The sequence below is a fragment of the Zingiber officinale genome, chromosome 4B (assembly GCF_018446385.1).
Source record: "Zingiber officinale cultivar Zhangliang chromosome 4B, Zo_v1.1, whole genome shotgun sequence".
NCBI lineage: Eukaryota > Viridiplantae > Streptophyta > Magnoliopsida > Zingiberales > Zingiberaceae > Zingiber > Zingiber officinale.
The window spans coordinates 117,986,068-118,008,369 of NC_055993.1; positions in this window are offsets into that span (position 1 = coordinate 117,986,068).

The window sequence follows — 22,302 nt, forward strand, 5'->3', positions numbered from 1 at the left end:
AAACTATTTGGGGTTGGTTTTGCGATTCTTATCCCATCATTGAGTTGGATGTTTCATGTGCATTATTTAATTCACATACATACTATTCACAATATTAATTTCTCTAAGTTTCTTGTTGTGTTAAGATTAATTTTATCACTATTAGCATGTCTGCTCTAACCTATATCATCACATCATCATGTATCCATGTTTGTCCCATGTTTTGTCCAACTACTAGTTTGTAGTATGTTCTCTAACCTATGTGTACATATATTTTCAAGCTATCACATTTTATCTTTTATCCAAAATTTTTATACTAACTACTACATGCAATTTCGCTCATATAGTTAGGTTCCTTCATACAAATTCCAAGCTTGTTGCTTTGTAGGTCCAACTATATATGTTACACTATTATCCATTTTTGATCATGTTGGTTGAAATTTTGTTAATCATCATCTATCTAACACTGAAATAGACATGAGATCTAACAAAATCTCACCCTATGTCGGTAAAATGCTTACACTCTTACCCCCCTGAGGTCCTTGAAGCAAGTGGATGCAGACAAGTTAGCAGATGCTGATGCTTGCAGCCCTTGGAAGTCCTTACAGTGAGTAGAGGCAGGGTGTCAGCATAGGCTGGTGATGATCCCCTTCGCTTAGTTCGGACTTGTCTTCAGATCTTCAAAGGGGGAGTCACTGCTCTTTGATTTATGGAGTCGCCTGGATCTGCTTGGCGAGCAAATTAGGCTCATCTTTTTGAAGGGAGAGGAAGATTCTGCCGAAGGTGCGAGAGTGGTGTGCAATCTTTGTTGCTAGAAGGAGAAGGTTTTTTAGGTGTCAAGTGTAGAGTGGTAACCCTGGTCACATGAGGATGGCCAGATTTACAGTATCTTGAGATGGACAAGCTGCTTGACTCTAAGGTGGAAGTGGTTGACAACCCCACTGGCTCTTTGGTTGCTGGTGCCGTTATGTTGTTCTGGCTGACAGGTTGTAAGTAGTCAGGGACAAATCAAGAGGAAAACAAGTAACCTTCCCTTAGTTTCTCTGAGTCAGTCATAAGTTGCATCATGTGGAGAAGAGGGCTCGAATGGAATCAGCGGATTCGTGTGTGGGACAACCATTGCATGTGTCACTGTTTGCATTGGCTTCCTTAGTGAGGTGGCTGGCAACTGCAGAGAAAAAGATGACAAATGACACAGAGACAGAGCAAAGGACTGTGAATGGTGGAGGAGATTGACCTAGACAGATATGGTGTCGTTAGTGTCTAGATGCCACATCGTTTGAGCAGATCGAGATCATGAGAAAAGAAGATGAGAGAAGTGAAAGAAGGATCCTTATTTTGTAATGTCCAAGGCACCTCAAGGCTTACTGGAGGCACCTCGAAGCAGGCTTGGAGGCGCCCTGGATCCGTTGGAGGTGCCCTCAAAGAGATAAAGTTTGTGGTACGGGGAGCTGCCCTTAATGCATGCTTGGAGAGCTTGGAAGGCGCCCTCGAATGGATAATAGCTAAGGCATCGTCAACGATAAGAGGCCGAACTTTAGGGGATAAAATTAGATGTTGGAGGTACCTCAAGTGGCATTGGAGTCGCCTCCAATGCTCTATAAAAGAGCTATTCGGCCAATCATTCAATACAACTAATATACAACTCTTCTATGCAATCATTCGACATTCTGGTTGCTCCGACCTCATGCTGCTATGACACTACTACTTCCGATCATTGTCGGCAGACCGACACCGATACACGAGCCCGTTCTAACTCTACAACTTCAAGTGTTAGTAATGATTTAGTATTGTTGTATTTCTTTTGTACTTGCAAAAGGATATTTGATTCTCTCTTCCAGCAATTCCGGAAGAGATTTATAGCAGATTACCTGTTGATACGGTCTGAGGCATCGGAGTCTTAGAGTAGGAATCGTCGAAGGATCCGAACCAAGTAACTCCTCGTGTTCAATTTTTCTTCTTACTTTTAATTTCACTGCACTTTGTTTTTAATATTTGAAAGGAAAGTTTTTAATACACATGATTCACCCTCCCCCTCCCCCTCGATCCTATAGTAAAAACAAAGTTGTACCTTACTTTTCACTTTGATTTAGCTTTACGATGAAAGAAAATATTTTTAACGAGCGATATTCACTCCCCCCTCTTCGTTATTCTGATCATTCACACGCATATCAAATGAGGAAGAGAAAGGTTAAAAAATGACTTAGTTAGTAACAATAAAATAAAATAAAATTTATTTAAATATAGATGATAATATAGTAGGAGATAGAGCTCCATAGTATAAATATATATATATATATATATATATATATATATATATATATATATATCCGACCTCATTTAATGGGATAAGACTTGATTATTATTATTGTAGTAATAGCTGAACACATAAAAATATTTGAGAATTTTTTTAAAAAAAATAATTTTATTGAAATCATGGATAATTTTTTTATTTACCATCAAACTAACTTCTCATCTTATTTCAGTTATTTTTATTTTAAAAAATATTTTTAGTTTTTATATTATTATAGTAACTACAAAATTATATACTTAATAGTTACAACTGCCATGTTCATGGAATTACTACACAATATAATAGTTACGCAATTGATCTTGTCCGGAATCTGAGTCAGATGAAGGTCGAATGAGCGGTTGCTGGCGTTGACGGAGGGCGACTGAGACACCTTTCTCGTATGCACTTCCAAAAATGGACTCCCACGTGGTGCTGATGAACGACGATGACTAAGCCGGTGATACCTAAGCTCTGCGCACACTCAGACAAGAACACATGCGTTAGAGGCCAGAAACCAGGGAAAAAGTCCCCGGAGCAGGCCCTCCGACACTCAAGTCAAGTACTTTTTCCCCATAAGAACAGTATACGAAGGAGAAAGAAAGTAGAAGACAAGTGCGAATGTGTGAGAGAGCATACCTGCGCAAGGAAGAAAACCTCCCTTTTTATATGACAGTGTGTACCTCTAGAGGCTGACCGATGTTAGAGAATGTCAGGTGTCAGGCCCTATCGAGTGATGGAGGACACATGGCATCCTCTTGTAGGCTGAAGGAAGCTTCCATTCGTAGATGACGGTAGACCGTTAGAATATTCTCTAACACGCAGCAGTTATTCTCTGACAGGCGGTTACGATTCCCTGACCCTGTTGTCATGTAGCGCCTTCTGTCCCAACCAAGCATGAATAGGGCAGCTCGGGATAATCAGTCAGGTATACCATCTGACCTAAACTGTGGGGGGCCGGGAGCTATGGAGAGATCATCCAAGAGTTGTCCTAGAGTTGGCTGCCCGGGAGTTAGCTTACTGAGAGAACTAGGCCTAGATGCAACCAGGTCGTGAGGGCCCGACCAGTCAGATCCAGGCCAGGTATCACCCCGACTGCCTACCAGGTCTTAGACCAAGGTGTCTCAGATCTGAAGTCCTAGTCTGTGAGAACCCGACCGGGAATCATGTTGCTGACGTCGTCACATGGTCCTATCTCCTCTTTCCATACCTGCTCACTGCCCCATCTCCTTGACTTCTGACTGTCACATCCCCTTGACTTCTAACTGCTCGACTTCATCGGACCCCACCATTATGCACCGTTTCACAAGCCTCCCCCAAGTCTAGTCAAAGGAGGCTCAGGTCCGACTGACTAGACTCATGCTCTAGTTTACTTGTTCCACCTAGAGCTGTCAGACGGGCCAACCCGTGACGGGGCGGGTCGGCCCATGGCGGGTTAACCATTTGGCGGGGCGGGGCGGGCCAACCCGCCAACTTGGCGGGTTGGGAAATTTCCAACCCAACCCATTCTAAGGCGGGTTGCGGGTTTGGCGGGCCAACCCGCGGGCCCATCAAAAATTTTTAAAAAAAATAAAAAATATTTTATATCTTCAACCTTTTACTTCGAAAAAGTTTTCTACAATTAAATGTATACATAATCATGTATTTTAAATATAAATGAATACAAACGAGTACTTATGTTGGATGAAAAGTATTATTTTTATTTCAAAATTATAACAAAGAAAGATAATAAATTGGCTTAAAACTTAGTTTACATGTGTTTTTCAACCCGCGGGCCAACCCAAGCCCGAGCGGGCCGACCCGCGCGGGTCGCGGGCCTAGGCGGGTCGGCCCACGGCGGACTTGGGTTGATAAAATTCCAACCCAACCCGCTTAAATTATTTGGCGGGGCGGGCCAACCCGACGGGCCCAACCCAAATTGACGGCTCTAGTTCCACCACGGCGTCCTTAAATGCCGCTCCTTTCCCTAGATTCTCGGATACGTAACCTGTTTAATCACCCAATCCACCTCAGGAGAAGGGCGTGCTAAGATGTGATGACGAGAGTTTGAAATCCTGCCCGAGGGATCATTGGTCGTGAGAGCAAGCTCACTTGTAACTCGCACTGGGGAGAGAGTCTGGAGGTGTGAGAGCATACTCACTTATAACTCGCACTAGGGTGAGAGAACAAGCTCACTTATAACTCGCATTGGGGTGAGAGTCTGGAAGCGTGAGAGCATGCTTACTTATAACTCACGCTGGGGCGAGAGTCTGGAATCCCGACTGCAAGGTCATTGGTCGTGAGAAGATGCTCACTTATAACTTGTGCTAGGGCGAGAGTATGGAAGCATGAGAGCAAGCTCACTTATAACTCGCGCTGGGATGAGAGTCTGGAATCTCGACCGAGAGGTCATTGGTCATGAGAGCAAGCTCACTTATAACTCGCACCGGGGTGAGAGTCTAGAATCCCGACCGAGAGGTCGTCGGTCATGAGAGCAAGCTCACTTATAACTCGCACTGGGGCGAGAGTCTGAAAGTGTGAGAGCAAACTCACTTATAACTCGCACTGGAGCGAGAGTCTGGAAGTGTGAGAGCAAGCCTACTTATAACTCGCACTAGGGCGAGAGTCTGGAAGTCCGACCAAGAGGTCATTGGTCGTGAGAGCATGCTCACTTATAACTCGCACTGGGGCAAGAGTCTGGAATCCCGGCCGAAAGGTCGTTGGTCGTGAGAGCATGCTCACTTATAACTCACGCTGGGGCGAGAGTCTGAAGGCGCGAGAGCAAGCTCACAACTCGCACTAGGGCGAGAGTTTGGAAGTGTGAGAGCAAGCTCACTTATAACTCACACTCGGGCAAGAGTCTAGAAGCGTGAGAGCAAGCTCACTTATAACTCGCGCTGGGGCGAGAGTCTGGAATCCTGACCGAGAGGTCGTTGGTCATGAGAGTATGCTTACTTATAACTCGCACTGGGGAGAGAGTCTGGAGGCGTGAAAGCAGGCTCACTTATAACTCGCGCTGAGGTGAGAGTTTGGAATCGTGAGAGCAAGCTCACTTATAACTCACGCTGGGGTGAGAGTCTAGAAGCGTGAGAGCAGACTCACTTATAACTCACGCTGGGGCGAGAGTCTGGAATCCCGCCCGATAGGTCGTTGGTCGTGAGAGCATGCTCACTTATAACTTGCACTGGGGCGAGAGTCTGGAGGCATGAGAGCAGGCTCACTTATAACTCACGATAGGGCGAGAGTCTAGAATCCCGATTGAGAGATCGTTTGTCGTGAGAGCATACTCACTTATAACTCGCATTGGGGCGAGAGTCTGGAGGCGTGAGAGCAAGCTCACTTATAACTCACGCTGGGGCGAGAGTTTGGAATCGTGACCAAGAGATCGTTGGTCGTGAGAGCAACCTTACTTATAACTCGCGCTGGCGTGAGAGTCTAGAGGCGTGAGAGCAATCTCACTTATAACTCGCACTGGGACGAGAGTCTGGAAGCCCGACCGAGAGCCTGACCAGGAAGCGATCGGGGGGTCTGCCCAAAACTTGATCTGGAGACCTGACCAGGAATGGATCTGGAGGTCTGATCATGACTTGATATGGAGACCTGACCAGGACATGATCTGAAGACCCAACCAGGAAGGGATCTGGAGGTCGAACTAGGACTTGATCTAGAGACCTGACCAAGAGTGGATCTGGAGGTCTAACTAGGACGTGATTTGGAGACCTGACCAGGAATAGACCTGGAGGTCTGACCAGGACTTAATCTGGAGACCTGACCAGGAATGGATCTGGAGGTCTGAACATGAATATGTCTGGAGGTCTGACTAGGGCATGATCTGGAGACCTGACCAAAAAATGATCTGGTGAGCAACATCTGTGGCTTGAAGGGATTGTGCTCGAGGACTTAGCTTATTGCTCCTGCGACCACAAAGGGCAATACATAATATTTTAGTCAAATTTAAACCTTACTCTAATTTCGTGGAAGCATAAAGGCGCCGAATTTGGAGCGACACTTCCCACCACTTTCTTCTTCGTTTCCTGAGGCAACCACATGGAATTTTCAGTGTACGAGGCATGGTCTTCACAAGGTAAGGTGTTCCTGTTCGCATATCCCTCTCCATGATTTTCCTATTACTTCCATCATCAATGCCCATTCATAGGGAGATGGCACGTGCCCCATGAACTTAATTCGTCATAATGTATGACGCACGTTTTTTGCACGCGACTCCAAATCGCTTCCGCTTCTCGATCTGACGGCTGACGTGTGCTATGTCGTTTCAGTTGTTCGGCTCGTTTTTTGATGCTTCCTAAGGGTTTTGATTTAAAAACCCTAAAGGTTGTCCGCCATCGTTCCTCATCGCTTTAACTTCCTTTGTGCTTTCTTTTCCTTCTTACTTTCGCTTACTCGGCTTCTCCTTCATGCATTTCCTTTGTCCTCTGTAAGTACTCTTTCTTTGTCATCTCTCACTCCTTTTGATCCTGTAATGGCCGGTGAGATGGAAGTACCCTGGTATGCATATTTCCGTTCCGACATGGATAATAGTGATCTTAGGGTAATTCGGTCGAGTTTGGAACTTTCTGAGGCCTACAAGCTCCGTCCTCCAGGGCCGGATGACCATCCTTCCTCCCCTCCTGTCTGTTTTTTGACATTTTTTAAGGACCAACTCCTTGGCGGTCTTCGCTTTCCTATCCATCCATTCTTTTCCTCGTTGAGCAGGTATTTTGGCATTTCATTGTCCCAATTCACCCCCAACACCTTCCGCGCCATGTGCGGAATGGTGATCCTTTGTCGCCTATATCAAATACCCCTGACCCCGCAGTTTTTTCACCATTTTTACATCCTCAAACGCTCAGAGCCGGGTATTTGCATGGTGCAGTCCAGGGTCGGGTATAAGTCTTTTGAAGGGATACCTTCTTCCAACAAAGGTTGGAAGTCTAGATTTTTTTTATGTCCAATTGCCCGAGCTAGCATCCTGGCCAGCTGAGTGGCGCTATACTCTTCCCACTCCCTTTGAGCTACGCGATCACCAACATCAACCACCCTGTGGCCAGGTGAAATTTCATGGGGCTCTGGCCGAGTCTTGGAAGACTGTTGTTGACAAGATTTTGGAAGATCCCCCTCTGGAGCTATCTGACCTGTTCTCCAATCGGCTAGTATCGATGAGTTGTCTCTGCCTCTTATTTCCTCAAGATAAGGCTAATCTTTTCCTGCTCTTGACAGGCCTGTGCCATGGGTCTGAGCATATCACAGTACGTGGTTGGCTTGCAACGAGAGAACGAGTCCCTGAGGGCTCACCTTCGAGAGTTGGAATATCCTACTACCACCAGCCACATTTTTTATTTGACCTCCTTCGATAACCCGATGTAATCCTATCTGCAAACTGTCGGGTAAAAAGCCCAAACTGCCCGAGATCTGGCTCGGGTAGAATCAGAGAAAGTGCATACCTTGCAAACAACCCTGAAGACAAGTGAGTCCAAGCTCAAGTTTGAAGGGCTGAGGCGCACCCAAATTTTGGCTAATCTAGAGGAGGAGGCTGAGGTGGCTACCCTCTCTTCGCGACTGAAGGAATTGCAAGAAGCGCATGCTGCTCTAGCGAGAGATCTGGAGGCGAAAAAGGTAGACCTATCCACTAGCACCGATCGGGAAGCTGTTCTTCAGAAGCAATGGGAGGTGGCCAAGGCTACCCTCAAGTCTTTGCAGGAGGGCTTTTCTAAGGCCAAGGATGAGGCCACCATCACACACCAAGAGCTAGTCTTGGTCCGAGCTGATAAAGATAAGGCCAAGGACGAGCTGAAGGATTATCAGGCCGGTGAGGTTGTCCATCTGAAAGCGTATAAGGCCACCTATCTTGCTTCCAAAGTATTCAGTGCGAAGATAGGCAGTCTCATCGACTAGATAATCTGCTATGGTGGCGTGGGAGCCCTGCTACAACTTTGTGAGAAAGGCTACCTCCGATCAGCCCCTCCTGACGATTTCCTGGATAGGGGTCACCTTCTCCGGGAGCTCCCTGATTATGTCTTTCCTTCTTTCGACGATTAGTTTGTGCTTCCTTTCCTCTGACTTTGATTTGAGCATTGTGAAGGACCATGCTTGAGCAGACTGTTTTTGTAATGTATCGTTGTATAGTTCATTTAGTACTTTCTCTTATGGTCCACATTATTTCTCACTGGATATGTCCGTGTAATTTGCTAAGTGCTTATCCCTCCTGTCGAGGTTTTGATAACTTATCTTTTGTGTAAGTGTTAAGGCATGCGACCGGTCGGGTTTTTGTTACCCGACCGGGCATCTAACCCGACCAATCCGTTTAATGTCTGACTAGGATTATCAATTGGGCAACCCTATCAATTGCTTTATCTGACCAGTCTACTCCAGGGCTCCTGACCTAGTTACGCACAATCGAGCTACTCGTCCGGTACTCGCAAGTTTCGAGAGAGAGCTACTGTAGCATCGCTTATTCCTAAGGTCCCAACAAACCTCTACCCCAGCCATGTCTATCATCCTCGCTTTCTCCGACATTCCCCCATGACATGATTTTCTAGAGTGATCCTACGACTGGCATTGCTCCTACATTTAGCTAACGCTAGCTACTTTAAATACGAATCACTTGATGGGCATTGATGACGAGGCCCTTTATGTCCCCCCTTGGCAGCTATAAATATCCTTCCCCCTCCGCTTTACTGAACTTTTCATCTTCTCAAGAGTAAGCCTTCCTCTTGTCTCCGGTGTCGGTTGAGCTCTGTCCCTTGTATTTTACATTTGCATCATCCCATGGACTCCCTTGCACCTACCTACGCTCTCGGAGTTTCGACCTTTACTAGCATGGATTTGGGTGATCTTCGTTTCACCTATGAAATCCCCAGGGCCATGCATATCATCATATATTCTGAGATCCACCGGGTCTCTTCGCCTCCAGTTGGGTAATTGCCCTTTTTCAAAGAACAGTTTGTTGTTGGCCTCCGCCTTCCCCTTCATCCTTTCTTTTCCCAAGTGAGTCGTTATTTCCGTATTCCCCTTTGTCAATTTATCCCTAATTCCATGAGGATTCTGTCTGGTTTCGTCCTCCTCTGCGAAGTGTGTGACATACCATGGACGCCTCGCTTATTCCACTGTTTCTTTACCCCCCTGCCATCACAGTGAGGGCCTTTTCCGTCTCCAGACCCGCACTTGAACCACCTTTTTTGTTCATCTCCCATCCTCAGACTCAGAGTGGAAAGAAAAGTATTTCTTCCTTAGCTTTCCCCTAGCCGTAGAATGGCCTATCCAGTGGCACTCAACTTTACCTCCGACACCACCTCTAGGGGATTTTCAGCCAGACCCTGACTTTACTGACGCCTCCGCACAACTAGGATGTTGGTGCTTGGACCTGCTAAGACTGCTGATAGAGGACGTACTGTTTATGTTTTGTCTAAGCCGCATCTCTTCAGAGTTATCGCATTCCTTAAGTATGGCTTACCCTACCTCATTTGTCCTTCATTTCCCTATTCTGATTTTGATGCTCTTCTTGCAGCCGACACTCTGGCTCGGGCATCCCCGATCAGGCCTCTTCCCCTGAGTAATTTGGAAATACAACGTCGGGGACACATAATACTGAATAGGAGGGGTCTATCGCACCTTGCTCCCCTTTCCATAGGGGCGACTGCTTCAACCGCTCCTCGATCAGCCGCCCGAGCAACTCCGCGCGTTCACTTCACTCCTGAGTCTTCAGGGCATGCTCCTCCCGTGCCTCCTATTCGTCAGCCCTGAACTTCATCGGAGGAGTCGGATTCTGATGAGCAGCCGCTTTCACGCCGGACCATACGCCAACTACCCATGGGACCCGGCCTAGCGTCCGAGGCCCCGACTGCCACTCCATCATCCCTACCAACCTCCAGATCCACAGCTCCCGAGCGATCATGTTAGGCCACCTCGAACCAGGGTTGAAGCTGAACGAGGGAAGGCTCCGACTGTTAAAAAAGAAGTTGACCTGGGGCGGCAACATAAATCCAACGCCCCAGCCAGACCTCCTCCTCGGCCGGCCGCGTCCTTTCAACCTATCCCTTCCATTCATCCTGAGTCTGCCCCTTCTTCGTCTAGCCCTTCTGCTCAACCAGGGTCTGCTCCTACCCCCGACTGGTCCATCTCCTCAACTAGGATCTGACCCCCCCTCCCCCCGCCAAGTTCATCTGCTCAACCAAGGTTTGCTTCCACCCAACCTGGCCCGAGCAGAACTGCTCCAACCTCTTCCAGGCCTCGATATCTCTGCTACCGTGCCACTCTACCCACAAAGTGGGGATTGCGTCGCTCTCTCCATGCTCTTGCTCGTAATATTCTATTGCGGGGTCTAGGGATGTAAATGAACCAAACGGTTCGCGAGCTATTCGGAGCTCGATTCGGTAAAAAGCTCGTTCGAGTTCGTTCGTTTATCTTATCGAGCCAAGTTCGAGCTCGATTTTGAGCTCGACAGTTTTATCGAGCCGAGCTTGAGCTTAAGGATATTCAGCTCGTGAGCTCACGAACATGTTCGTTTATAGGCTCGCGAGCCAAAAAAATGAGCCTTAAAACGAGCCTTAAACCGAGCTAAAAAAATGAGCTCTAAAACGCGCCTTAAAATAAGCTTTAAAATAAGCCAAAAACTGAGCTCTAAAACGAGCCAAAAATGAGCTCTAAACGAACCCGAAAACGAGCCCGAGCTCACTTAACGAGTTAGACTCGTTAACTTTGATAATCGAGCTAATAACGAGCTGAACTGGAACTCTTCGCGAGCTTGATAATTCTAAAACGAGCCGAGCTCGAGCCTTGTTATAAAAGCTCGATTCGAGCTCAAGCCGAACTCGAGCCCGAATATAACTTAAACCAGCCGAGCTCAAGCCTAATACTGTTCGGCTCGGTTCGGCTCGTTTACATCCCTAACGGGGTCGCATAGCATCTCACTGGGAGCACACCATGCAGGCGATAGACACCCGTGAAAGGAACTAGAGCGCTAAATACGCTTATGCACAGCGGAAGCCATCTAGTTCCTCCAGGAGATCCATGTGAAGGGAAAATAAAAATATACTAAGTTTTCTAAAAGGGCATGAAAAGGTTATACCTTTGGTGCGTGCACACGGACTCCAGACAGCTTGAATCACAACACGATCACACGTTCGCGCATCTATGGTATCCACACAAACAAGTCTTGCCTTCATTTGTCTCATAAACTCACAAGTTGGAGAAGGAAATTACCTAAGGTTGTGCTAGCAACCAAGAATAGGTGTTTCAGCTAAGAAGAGACGAGAGGAAGGAGAGAATGAAGATCTACCCAAAAATAAAGAAAAAAGTACTTAAGTATTTTCATCCAATGAAAACACTTAATGAGCATTAATTCAATTAATGAGCTTTAATGAGTATTTACACTCCATTAAGGACCACATTTGAAACTTCTTATTTTAAATTCAATTTCGAAAATTGAATGAAATGATTCATTGAATTTCGAAATTCAATGAATATCTCCATTAATCCTCACTTGAGTCTAACTCAAGTCTAATTCACTTGAGTCTGACTCAAGATTCAATCGAGTCTTACTCAATTAATTTCATGCAATTTCAAATTCAATGAATCGCATTTCATTAATTTGAATTGACTCCTTGAGTTTAGTTTGAATTGGACTTAATCCAACAATTAGATCCAATTAAGTCTAAGGGGGTGTTTGGTTGATGAGTTTGGGAATGAGGGAATGGAATGATAATAAAATATAGTGTTTGATTTGTGGGTTTGGGAATGATAATTTGGGAATGATTTCTAGATTTTTGGGAATCAACAAAACTCATATAACTAGGTGAGTTTCATTTCCATTCCCATTCTCATTCCATCTTACTATCAAATCTATACTCATAGTCATTCCCATCATTTAACCAAACATCACCTAACTCAATAAATCCAATTTGGATTAGATTTAATCCAATGATTCATCATATGAACCCATCTCCAAATCTACTTGTTCTTTGTGTGTGACCCAATAGGTTCTCGTAACATTGGCAATGTAACCAAATCAATATTTAGATACATAAGCAATGAGTGGCATCTAGCAAGACATCATTGCTACTCAAGTGACGAGAAAGTTAAGATCCGCCCTAACCTGTCTGTGGCTATTATCTTGTATGACTTGGTCCCTTTATTCTTGATATCTAGATTGATCAATGAGGCATAGACCGTGTCATCCTCTTATCAACCCTTGTGTTTCTTGATCTCTAAGTAGACACACTAAATCAAATAAGCTCAATATCTCATATTGACTCATTTGAGCATGATCATGCTTTCTTATGTCCTACTAATTAAGGGGCTCACAGATATCGCTTCCGTCATATGGAAGGGATAGATCTCATCTACATCACTCGCATCCCTCTGCATAATTCATTGCATACCCAGCGATCGACTTTATTGTCCACCTTATTATATGTGACGTTTGCCAATACCAAAGTACACAACTCCTTATGTAGGGAACCGTAGTAACTTCAGGTCAAAGGACTATTCATGCCAAAAGTCATATGAGAATGTTTATGACACTCATATAATAATCCATGAAACATTCTCATGATGGGTCATTTAGTGTATATTCTCTAATATATACTCATGTGTCAACCTGATACTCATATCCATGACTTGTGAGATTAAGTCATCCGTTGACCTACATGCTAGTTTCAACGCATTAATATTGTCCTTGTATATTATTGCATGACTAAGAATAGTTAAGAGTAGTGTTCTATGTATATCTACAATATCTCACTATCAATTCAACTAATTGATATGTTGTAGACAAGAACCTACTACCCAAGGACATTATTATACTTATTCAATTGACACTGAATTAAAATAAATATAATAATCAACTTTGTCTTTTATTAATAATGAAATCTGATACAAAATAGCCCTTTACAATCATCTCATAATTAGTACTAGGGTTAATACTAACAATCTCCCACTAGCACTAGTGTTAATCACTGAGATATCAAATACCCATTGACCTGGTGTGGCCATCATGCTTTCTCTGTATCAAAGCCTTGGTCAAATGGTCCGCAATGTTAGCATCAGTTGGTACTTTGCATATCCTCACATCTTCTCTATCGATGATCTCTCGAATGAGATGGAATCGTCGTAGTATGTATTTGGATCTATGATGTGAGCGAGGTTCCTTAGCCTATGCAATAGCCCCATTGTTATCACAATAGAGGTCTATTGGGTTCGCTATACTAGGAACAACACCAAGCTCTGTAATGAACTTCCTAATCCAAACAGCCTCTTTTGCTGCAGCTGAAGCAGCAATATACTCGGACTCTGTTGTAGAATCAGCGACTATGTCCTGCTTTAAACTCTTCCAGCTCACAGCACCACCCTTTAAGCAAAACACATACCCTGATTACGATCTGTAATCATCCTTTTCAGTTTGGAAGCTAGCATCGGTGTAACCCTTTACAATAAGCTCTTCATCGCCTCCAAAGATCAAGAAATAATCTTGAGTCATTCTCAAGTACTTAAGAATATTCTTGACTGATGTCTAGTGACCTTCACCTGCATCTGACTGATATCTGCTCGTCATGCTTAATACATATGAGACATCTGGGCGAGTACAAAGTATGGCGTACATGATAGATCCTATAGCAAATACATAAGGAATCTGATCTATGCAGTCCATTTCTTCCTTAGAAGAGGGACATTGAGTCTTCGAAAGACTCACACCATGTGACATAGGTAGAAACCCCTTCTTGGAATTCTCAATGGCAAAACGTTTAAGCACTTTGTCAATGTACGTACTCTGTCTTAGGCCAAGCAATCTTTTAGATCTATCTCTATAGATCTTAAGGCCAAAAATATAGGTTACTTCACCTAAGTCTTTCATTGAAAAATAATTCTCAAGCCAAGTCTTCACTGACTGAAGAGTAGAGATATCATTTCCAATGAGTAAAATGTCATCTACATACAATATGAGAAAGATTGCTGTGCTCCCACTAATCTTCTTGTATACACAAGGTTCATCTTCATTCTTAATAAAAACAAATGTTTTGATCACATCATCGAATCGAAGATTCCAGCTTCTAGAAGCTTACTTTAATCCATATATGGATCTTTGCAGCTTACAAACCTTTCCAGCATGCTTTGAATTTACAAAACCCTCAGGTTGTGTCATGTACACATCCTCGAGTAGATTTCCGTTAAGAAATGCAGTTTTGACATCCATCTGTCAGATCTCATAATCATAGTAAGCTACAATAGCAAGTAAAATCCGAATGGACTTAAGCATCGCAACTGGTGAAAAAGTTTCATCATAGTCTATACCATGAATTTGCTTAAAACCTTTAGCTACCAATCTACCTTTATAGGTATGCATACGTCCATCCATGTCAGTCTTCACTTTGAAGACCCACTTACACCCAATGGGTTTAATCCCTTCAGGTGGATCAACCAAAGTCCATACTTGGTTAGTGTATATGGATTCCATTTCGGATCTCATGGTCTCTAGCCATTTCTCAGAATTTGGGCCCTGTACAACTTCCTGATAAGATGTAGGCTCATTGAGACCAACTAGCACTACATCACCGTTGTCAGACAAGAGAAAAGAATATATCTCAGGTTAACGACAGGTCCTATCAGATCTACGTAGATCCTGTGTTACTTGAACAGGTTGTTGTTCCATAACTTCTTATGGTGTAACAAAATCCTGATCCACAACATCTTGTGGTACCTGTTCAATTTCCATCAAGGTGTCAGTGCTAGTTTGTGTATCTTAAATTTCTTCAAGATCGACTTCACTCCCACTAGTTTTTCTATAAATAAATTTTCTTTCTAAAAAGACACCAGTTCTGGCAACAAACATCTTGCCTTGTGTGGGATTATAGAAGTAATATCCCTTTGTTTCCTTGGAATATCCAATAAAATAGCACTTGTCTGATTTGAGTCTTAGTTTATCTGAGACTTGTCGTCGAACGTAAGCCTCACAACCCCAAATCTTTATAAAAGACATCTTGGGACTCCTCCCTGTCCATATCGTATATGGTGTCTTTATGACGATCTTGGATAGAACTTGGTTAAGTGTGAAAGCGATCGTCTTTAGAAAATGTCCCTAGAAGGAAGTAGAAAGATCTGTATGACTCATCATCCATATCTAATAAAATACAGTTTCTCCTTTCTGATACACCATTCCATTGTGGTGTTCTAGGTGGAGTGAGTTGAGATATGATCCCACACTCAACGAGTGGTCATGAAACTCTTGGCTAAGGTATTCCCCACCTCGATCTGATCGAAACATCTTAATACTCTTACCAAGTTGGTTTTGTACTTCATTCTTGAATTCTTTAAACTTTTCAAAGGATTCTGACTTGTGTCTCATCAGATACACATAGTCGTATCTACTGAAATCATCAATGAAGGTAATGAAATAATAATAGCCTCCTTTAGCTGCTATTCTGAAAGGGTCACATGCATCAGTATGTATGAGTCATAACAGATCATTAGTCCTTCGCCGTGTCCACTAAATGGAGTCTTTGTCATCTTACCTTGAAGACAAGATTCGCATGCCTCATATGATTCAAAATCAAATGAGTCCAAAAGTCCATTCTTATGGAGTTGGGATATGCGACTCTCATTTATGTGACCCAAGCGACAATGCCAGAGATATGTTTGGTTCAAATTATTAGATTTGAACTATTTGACATTTATTTATAGATTGAGTTTTTAAAGTCTAAAACATAGAGGGTATTCATAAGAGGTGCACTACAATAGAACATATCATTGAAATAAATGGAATAACATTTGTCCTTTATTATAAATGAAAAACCTTTCTTATCCAAACAAGGAACAGAGATAATATTCTTTGTCAAAGCAGGTACATAACATCACTCTTCTACTTCTAAAATAAGCTCAGTGGGCAAAGATAAGAAATATGTTCCTACAACGACAATAACAACTTTTGCATCATTGCCTACTCGTAGGTCCACTTTGCCCTTTGCCAACGCTCTACTATTTCTCAGCCCCTGCACATTAGTACAAATGTGAGATGCACATCCGGTATCTAATACTCATGAAGAAGAAATAGATAGATTTACTTCTACAACATATATACCTGAGACAGAAATCTCACTTCTCTTCCGTTTCAGTTCCTCTAGGTATACTTTACAGTTTCTCTTCCAGTGTCCAGTCTCATCGCAGTAGAAGAAGGTTCCTTCCTTAGCAACCCCACCTTTGGGTTTCAGTGCATGAGTCTTGCCCTTGCCTTTGGCTTGGGTTTTATCCTTACCTTTAGGCTTCCACTTGCCTTTGCCTTTAGACACCATCAAAATGGAACTAGGCTTTGCCTTCTTAAGGTTGAGTTTAGCAGTTCTCAACATGCTCAACATCTCAGGCAGTGGTTTGTTAATTTCATTCATGTTGTAGTTCATGATAAATTGACTATAGCTATCGGGCAATGACTGCAAGATAAGATCAGTGGTCAATTCTTGGCATAGTGGAAATCTCAATCGCTGTAAGTTTTCCACATACCCAATCATTTTGATTATATATGGCTTTACGGGACTTCTTTCTTGCATTCTGCATTGAAACAATGCTTTAGAAATCTCAAATCTCTTATGTCTTGCTTGTCCTTGATATAGTTGTCTAAGGTGTTCAACCATATTATAAGCATCCATGTTGCTTCTGAAGCTCAGAGTTCATGGTGGCAAACATAAGGTATGATACATCTAATGCATCATCTTGATGTTTTTTGTAAGCATCCCTATCAGCTCTAGTGACAGTAGTCAGGCGGAGGGACGTTTCAGGAATAGGTTGCTCTAGGATGTACAATTTTCGTTCTTGCTTGAGAACAATTCTCAAGTTTCTGTACCAATCCAGAAAGTTAGCTCCATTGAGCTTGTCCTTATCAAGGACAGATCGCAGAGAGAGAGTGTTCGACGTATTTAACGACATGGTAATTTACAACAACATAATCCAGAACTTAATATCATATATCGATCATTTAATTAAACCTTTAATTAAATGATTCTCCCACAGAATTATAAAGCTTGGTAGGAGCAAGTCATGGTTGTGGTTTTACCCACACTACTAGCTCCAAATCCAATCGCAATAACATTCATGTGGAATAAGATCCATATTATACCTCATCTTGAGTTAGCTTTGGTTAATCGCCCAAGACTCGTATAATGTAGATAAGCATCATATACCAATTGCAACTCTTGTATAGCTAGATGAACAATACTATTTGTTCATTTGCCCATCTTATGAAATTCATATTATAGCTCATCTTGAGTTAACTTTGGCTAATCGCCCAAGATTAGTACAATTTGAAATCCATCTTATGGGATATACCTCTAAGCTCTCAATCTAAATAAGATAACTTAGGTAAGTCGCACCCAAGTTTAATAGTCGGACATCACAATTGTCCTGTCGTACTCTAGCAAGATAAATTGAGTCACTTTGGTTTGGCAAAATCTGACTACAATTAATCGAGCTAGAAATGAGTATTAAACTTTGATAGACATATATTAAAAAGACCTAATTATATTTAAACTAGACATGTATCAAATACAATCAAAGCACACATCACATATATACATAAATTAAAATGTGACATGATTATGACCCCCATAAACTACGATCTTCTCAAGCCAATGAGAAGAGCGATAAGTCAACCTAGGTCAAAGCAGCTTCTCCAAGCACTTTCTTGGTTGTCGTGTGTTGTTGTCCTTCCTTCCTTTTCACCCATCGCCCAGTAGACTAACTCCTTTTTATTTTGTACATTACATAATCTAAAGAAACTCGAGTTACATTCGAGTGTAGTCTAAAATTACAACAAGAATAAAAAGATGAAGGCATGATACGCAGGCCGTATTATGAATTGCATCACATACAATCACATAGGGGTTCAAGGGTCATAACCATGCACCATGTCATATATATTCACAATATCCTTATGATATAAATTTACTACGATTTCAACAATTCTGCCTCGTCTGGGCTCCAAATAGAGTACAATTGCGTCAAGAGGTTACGGGCAAGTCATCTTCCTTATCGATAGTCGCGATCGTCCTTCTTTAAAACCCAAAAGGGAGTCTAATAGCCTCATTTTTTTCTCGTAACAATTCGAAGGGTAACATAGCTGTGTTGGATGATGTGAGATGATTGTATCCTTGGATGCTCCTGCATCATTTAACTATTTTTATTAAGAACCACGAATTTAGTGTCTGTTATGTTCCAAACTCAATAAATAAGAAATTCATTTCATCATTTCCACATCATCTTCTCTAGTCCTATCTTTCAATCTGAAATCTCGATCACTTTCGATTTCAATTCTCCAATTATAATAAAATGAGGAGGTTCATTATCTCAATCTTGGAGGGGCAATAAAATAGTCAATATAAATGAGAATCACGATATTCAATTTACTGATGATAAACCTGAACAAGTTTCTACACCCGAGATATAATGAAGTACTATGGTTATAGGGTTCGAGATACACCTTTAAAATCGTAGAGAATACGTGGGTAACTTAAATAAGTACAAGTTCTTATTTATATTTTTTTTATAAATTTATAATTATTAAATAATAATAATCTTGAATCGTGATGAATCGTGAATTGAACCATGAACCGATGGTTTAGTTAAGATTAAGGGTTGACTTACTAAGAACTGTCAAACCGTCGAACCCGAACATCATTAAGTCTAGGACGAAAGTTGTTGTGTCCAAAGGATGTTCACATATCTCTACAATAGCATGATATTTTCCACTTTGGGCATAAGCCCTCATGGCTTTGCTCTTGGACTCTACCCAAAAAGTCACATGCCAATGGAGATACCCTACATCATTTTAAAACTATGATGTTTACCAAATCTTTCCAATGTGGAACTTTGATTCAATCCCAACAATCCTACCCTCAAATGAAGAACCACAATTACTCTCATGATCCGGGTCTCCCCACGAGCATCCGATCATCCTGCTGTTGGTTGGTCCTAGGAAGATCGTACCGGTTCTACTATACAAAATTTTTTGTACAAGTGTCGAACCTTTCCTAACAACCTATTGTGTTCTTTAGAAATTAAATTCGGAATCATAAACAAAATTTAACATTATTGATTCCAAATTTAACTTATCTGCTCTTAGTGGTTTAGACTTAGATCGCAAACGAAATTTAACGTTATACATCCAAATCCACGTAGATTACAAATTTAATTAAATATTTATTTCAGAAATCGGCTCCCAGGTCAAATATGGCGAAGCATTTGACCTTCTTGGGTATGGGAACATCCACCACTGCCTCGACAAAGGCTCTTAACGAAATTCAATATTTAATTTCCTTATATAACTTTAATTAGGTTTAACCAAAAAGAACAATCGAATCACAAGATCGACAAATAAAACAAAAGAAACACCACTTTGAATTATAAATCCGAAAATCTAGAATCTCTATCCTCTTGTGTTTGGTATTTCAAAATTCAAACAAAGAAAAACTAGTATAATGCGGAAAAGAATACCTTTCTCTTATACCTTTCTTAGTAAGAAACAACCTCTTGATCTTCTATCGTATTCCTCTTCTTATCTCGGGCGTTGTGTGGGCAACGATCTACCAAGATGAGAACCACCCAAGCCCTTCTTCTTCCTTCTTCCAAGTTTCAGCCAAGCAACTTTCTCCAAGAAAAACAAGTCTCGGCCACCAACTAAGCTCCAAGGAAAACTAGGAAACAAAATCCTCCTTTCTCTTCTTCTTCCCCAAGCTAGATCTGGCCACCAAAACAAGCTCCTAGAGATTGATTAGGTTCGGCCACAAAGGAAGAAGAAAAGGAGGAGAAGATGCTAGGGTCGACCACCACCAAGGAGGAAAAGAGAGAGGAAAAATAGAAGAGAGTTATATCTCATGAAAGCACCCCCTCTTTCTCTTTTATAATCCTTGGTCTTGGCAAATAAGGAAAGTTTTAATAAAAACTTCCTTATTTTCTTTGCCATGGAAAGGAAAATTTAATTGATTAAAAATAATTTCCTTTTCTTAAATTAAAGTTGTCGGCCACCTTATAGCTCCAAGCAAGGAAAATTTTAATAATACAAGAATTAAATTTCCTAATTTACTTTCAGAAATTTTAAAATAAAAATTTTTCTAATAATTTTTCTCTTCATGGTTGGTTATAAAAGAAAATTTTATAAATTAAAATCTCTCTATTAAAACGTGTGGATGATTTCCAAAAAGGAAAGTTTTCTCTAAAATTAAAATCTTCCTTTCAATCTACAAATAAGGAAAGATATCAAATCTTTTCTTAATCTTTTATAGAAACTTATAAAAGAAAATATTTAATTTTAAAACTCTCTTTTTAAATCATGAACATGGTTACATAAAAGGAAAGTTTCATCAAAAATTAAAATCTTCCTTTTAACTACAAATAAGGAAAGATATCAAACATTTCTCTTAATCTTTTGTAGAAAGCTATAAAAGGATAGATTTAAATTTAAACTCTCTTTTAAAACCATGGCTTCCACATAAGGAAAGATTTTAAATAAAATCCCTTTTATTTTATATGTGGTCGGCCACACCTAGCTTGGGCTCCAAGCTAGGGTCGACCACTAATCTTGGCGCAATCCCTTGGCTTTCGCCGACCTAAGCTTGGGCTCCAAGCTTGCTTGGGTGGCCACCTAAGGGTGGGTAGGAAATGGGTATGTGGTGTCTATAATTCTCTATATACAAGAGGCTATGATAAGGACCGAGAGGAGGAATTAATTTTGGTCTCCCGATGAAATTAAGCTTCCCATGTTCGCCCCGAACACTCAACTTAATTTCATCAATAATAATTCATACAACTAAAGAATTATTATTGAACTACCGCACCAATCGCAAATTATATTTTGGGTTCCTTCTTATCATGAGTGTATTATATTAGAGTGTATACTGAAAACCTAGCTTTTGTATAAACATTTATTTAGAAATAAGAATCACATTGGTCAAATGTCTACATTTATATGCTAAGTATAATTGTTCAATTAATTTATATTGTAGATAACATGGTGTGTGGTGTCACACAGAAGATAATGTTATCAGTTCTTTATAAATTATAAACAGTTGTTCACGACTAAGATGGAAAGGAACAAACTGTTGGAATAATCGTAGTGTAATTAGGTATTAGTTTATCTTGACTAATAAATTACACTAGTACACTCTGAGTGTATTGAGTATGATCATTTAAGGTAAGTTCTTTTTGTACTGACTTAATAAAAGAACAAGACCTTAGTTATTATGGAAGTGTGTGCTCTTAATCCTAATATAATAACAAGCACATATATTTAGTATTTATTTCTTTGACTTATCAAAGGGTGAGATTTAGCTCGATAAATCAAAATGTCCGATAAGTTGGGAAATGATATTATTTATAGTGTGTGTTGTTGATTATAGAAGGAAACTGTGTCCTAGAAATCTAGGTTGATAATGTCTCTAAGAGGAATTCATAAGGATTGTCATGTTAAACCCTGCAGGTGGACTTAGTCCGACATGACGATAAGGTTGAGTGGTACTAATCTTGGACTAAGATATTAATTAAAATAAGTTGTCAGTAACTCAATTAATTAGTGGACATTTGACAGCTTAAACACAGGGAGATTAACACACTCATAATAAGAATGAGCCCAAAATGTAATTTGAGATTGGTGCGGTAGTTCAATAATAATTCTTTAGTGGTATGAATTGTTATTGATGAAATTAAGTTGGGTGTTCGAGGCGAATACGGGAAGCTTAATTTCATCGGGAGACCAAAACCAATTCCTCCTATCGGTCTCTATCGTAGCCTCTTATTTATAAAGTATTGTATCCACCCTTACCCACCTTCTTACCCATCCTAATGGGGCCGGCCAAGCAAGCTTGGAACCTAAGCATGGGTCGGCCAAAGAAGAAAGGATGAGTCAAGTTAGGGGCCGACCAATGCTTGGAGCCCAAGCATGGTGTGGTCGGCCCTAAGAAAAATAAAAAGATTTTTATTTTAAAAATTTCTTCTTATGTGGATTCCATGGTTTTAAAAGAAAGTTTAAAATTTAAATCTTTCCTTTTATAGCTTTCTACAAAAGATTAAGAAGAGATTCGATA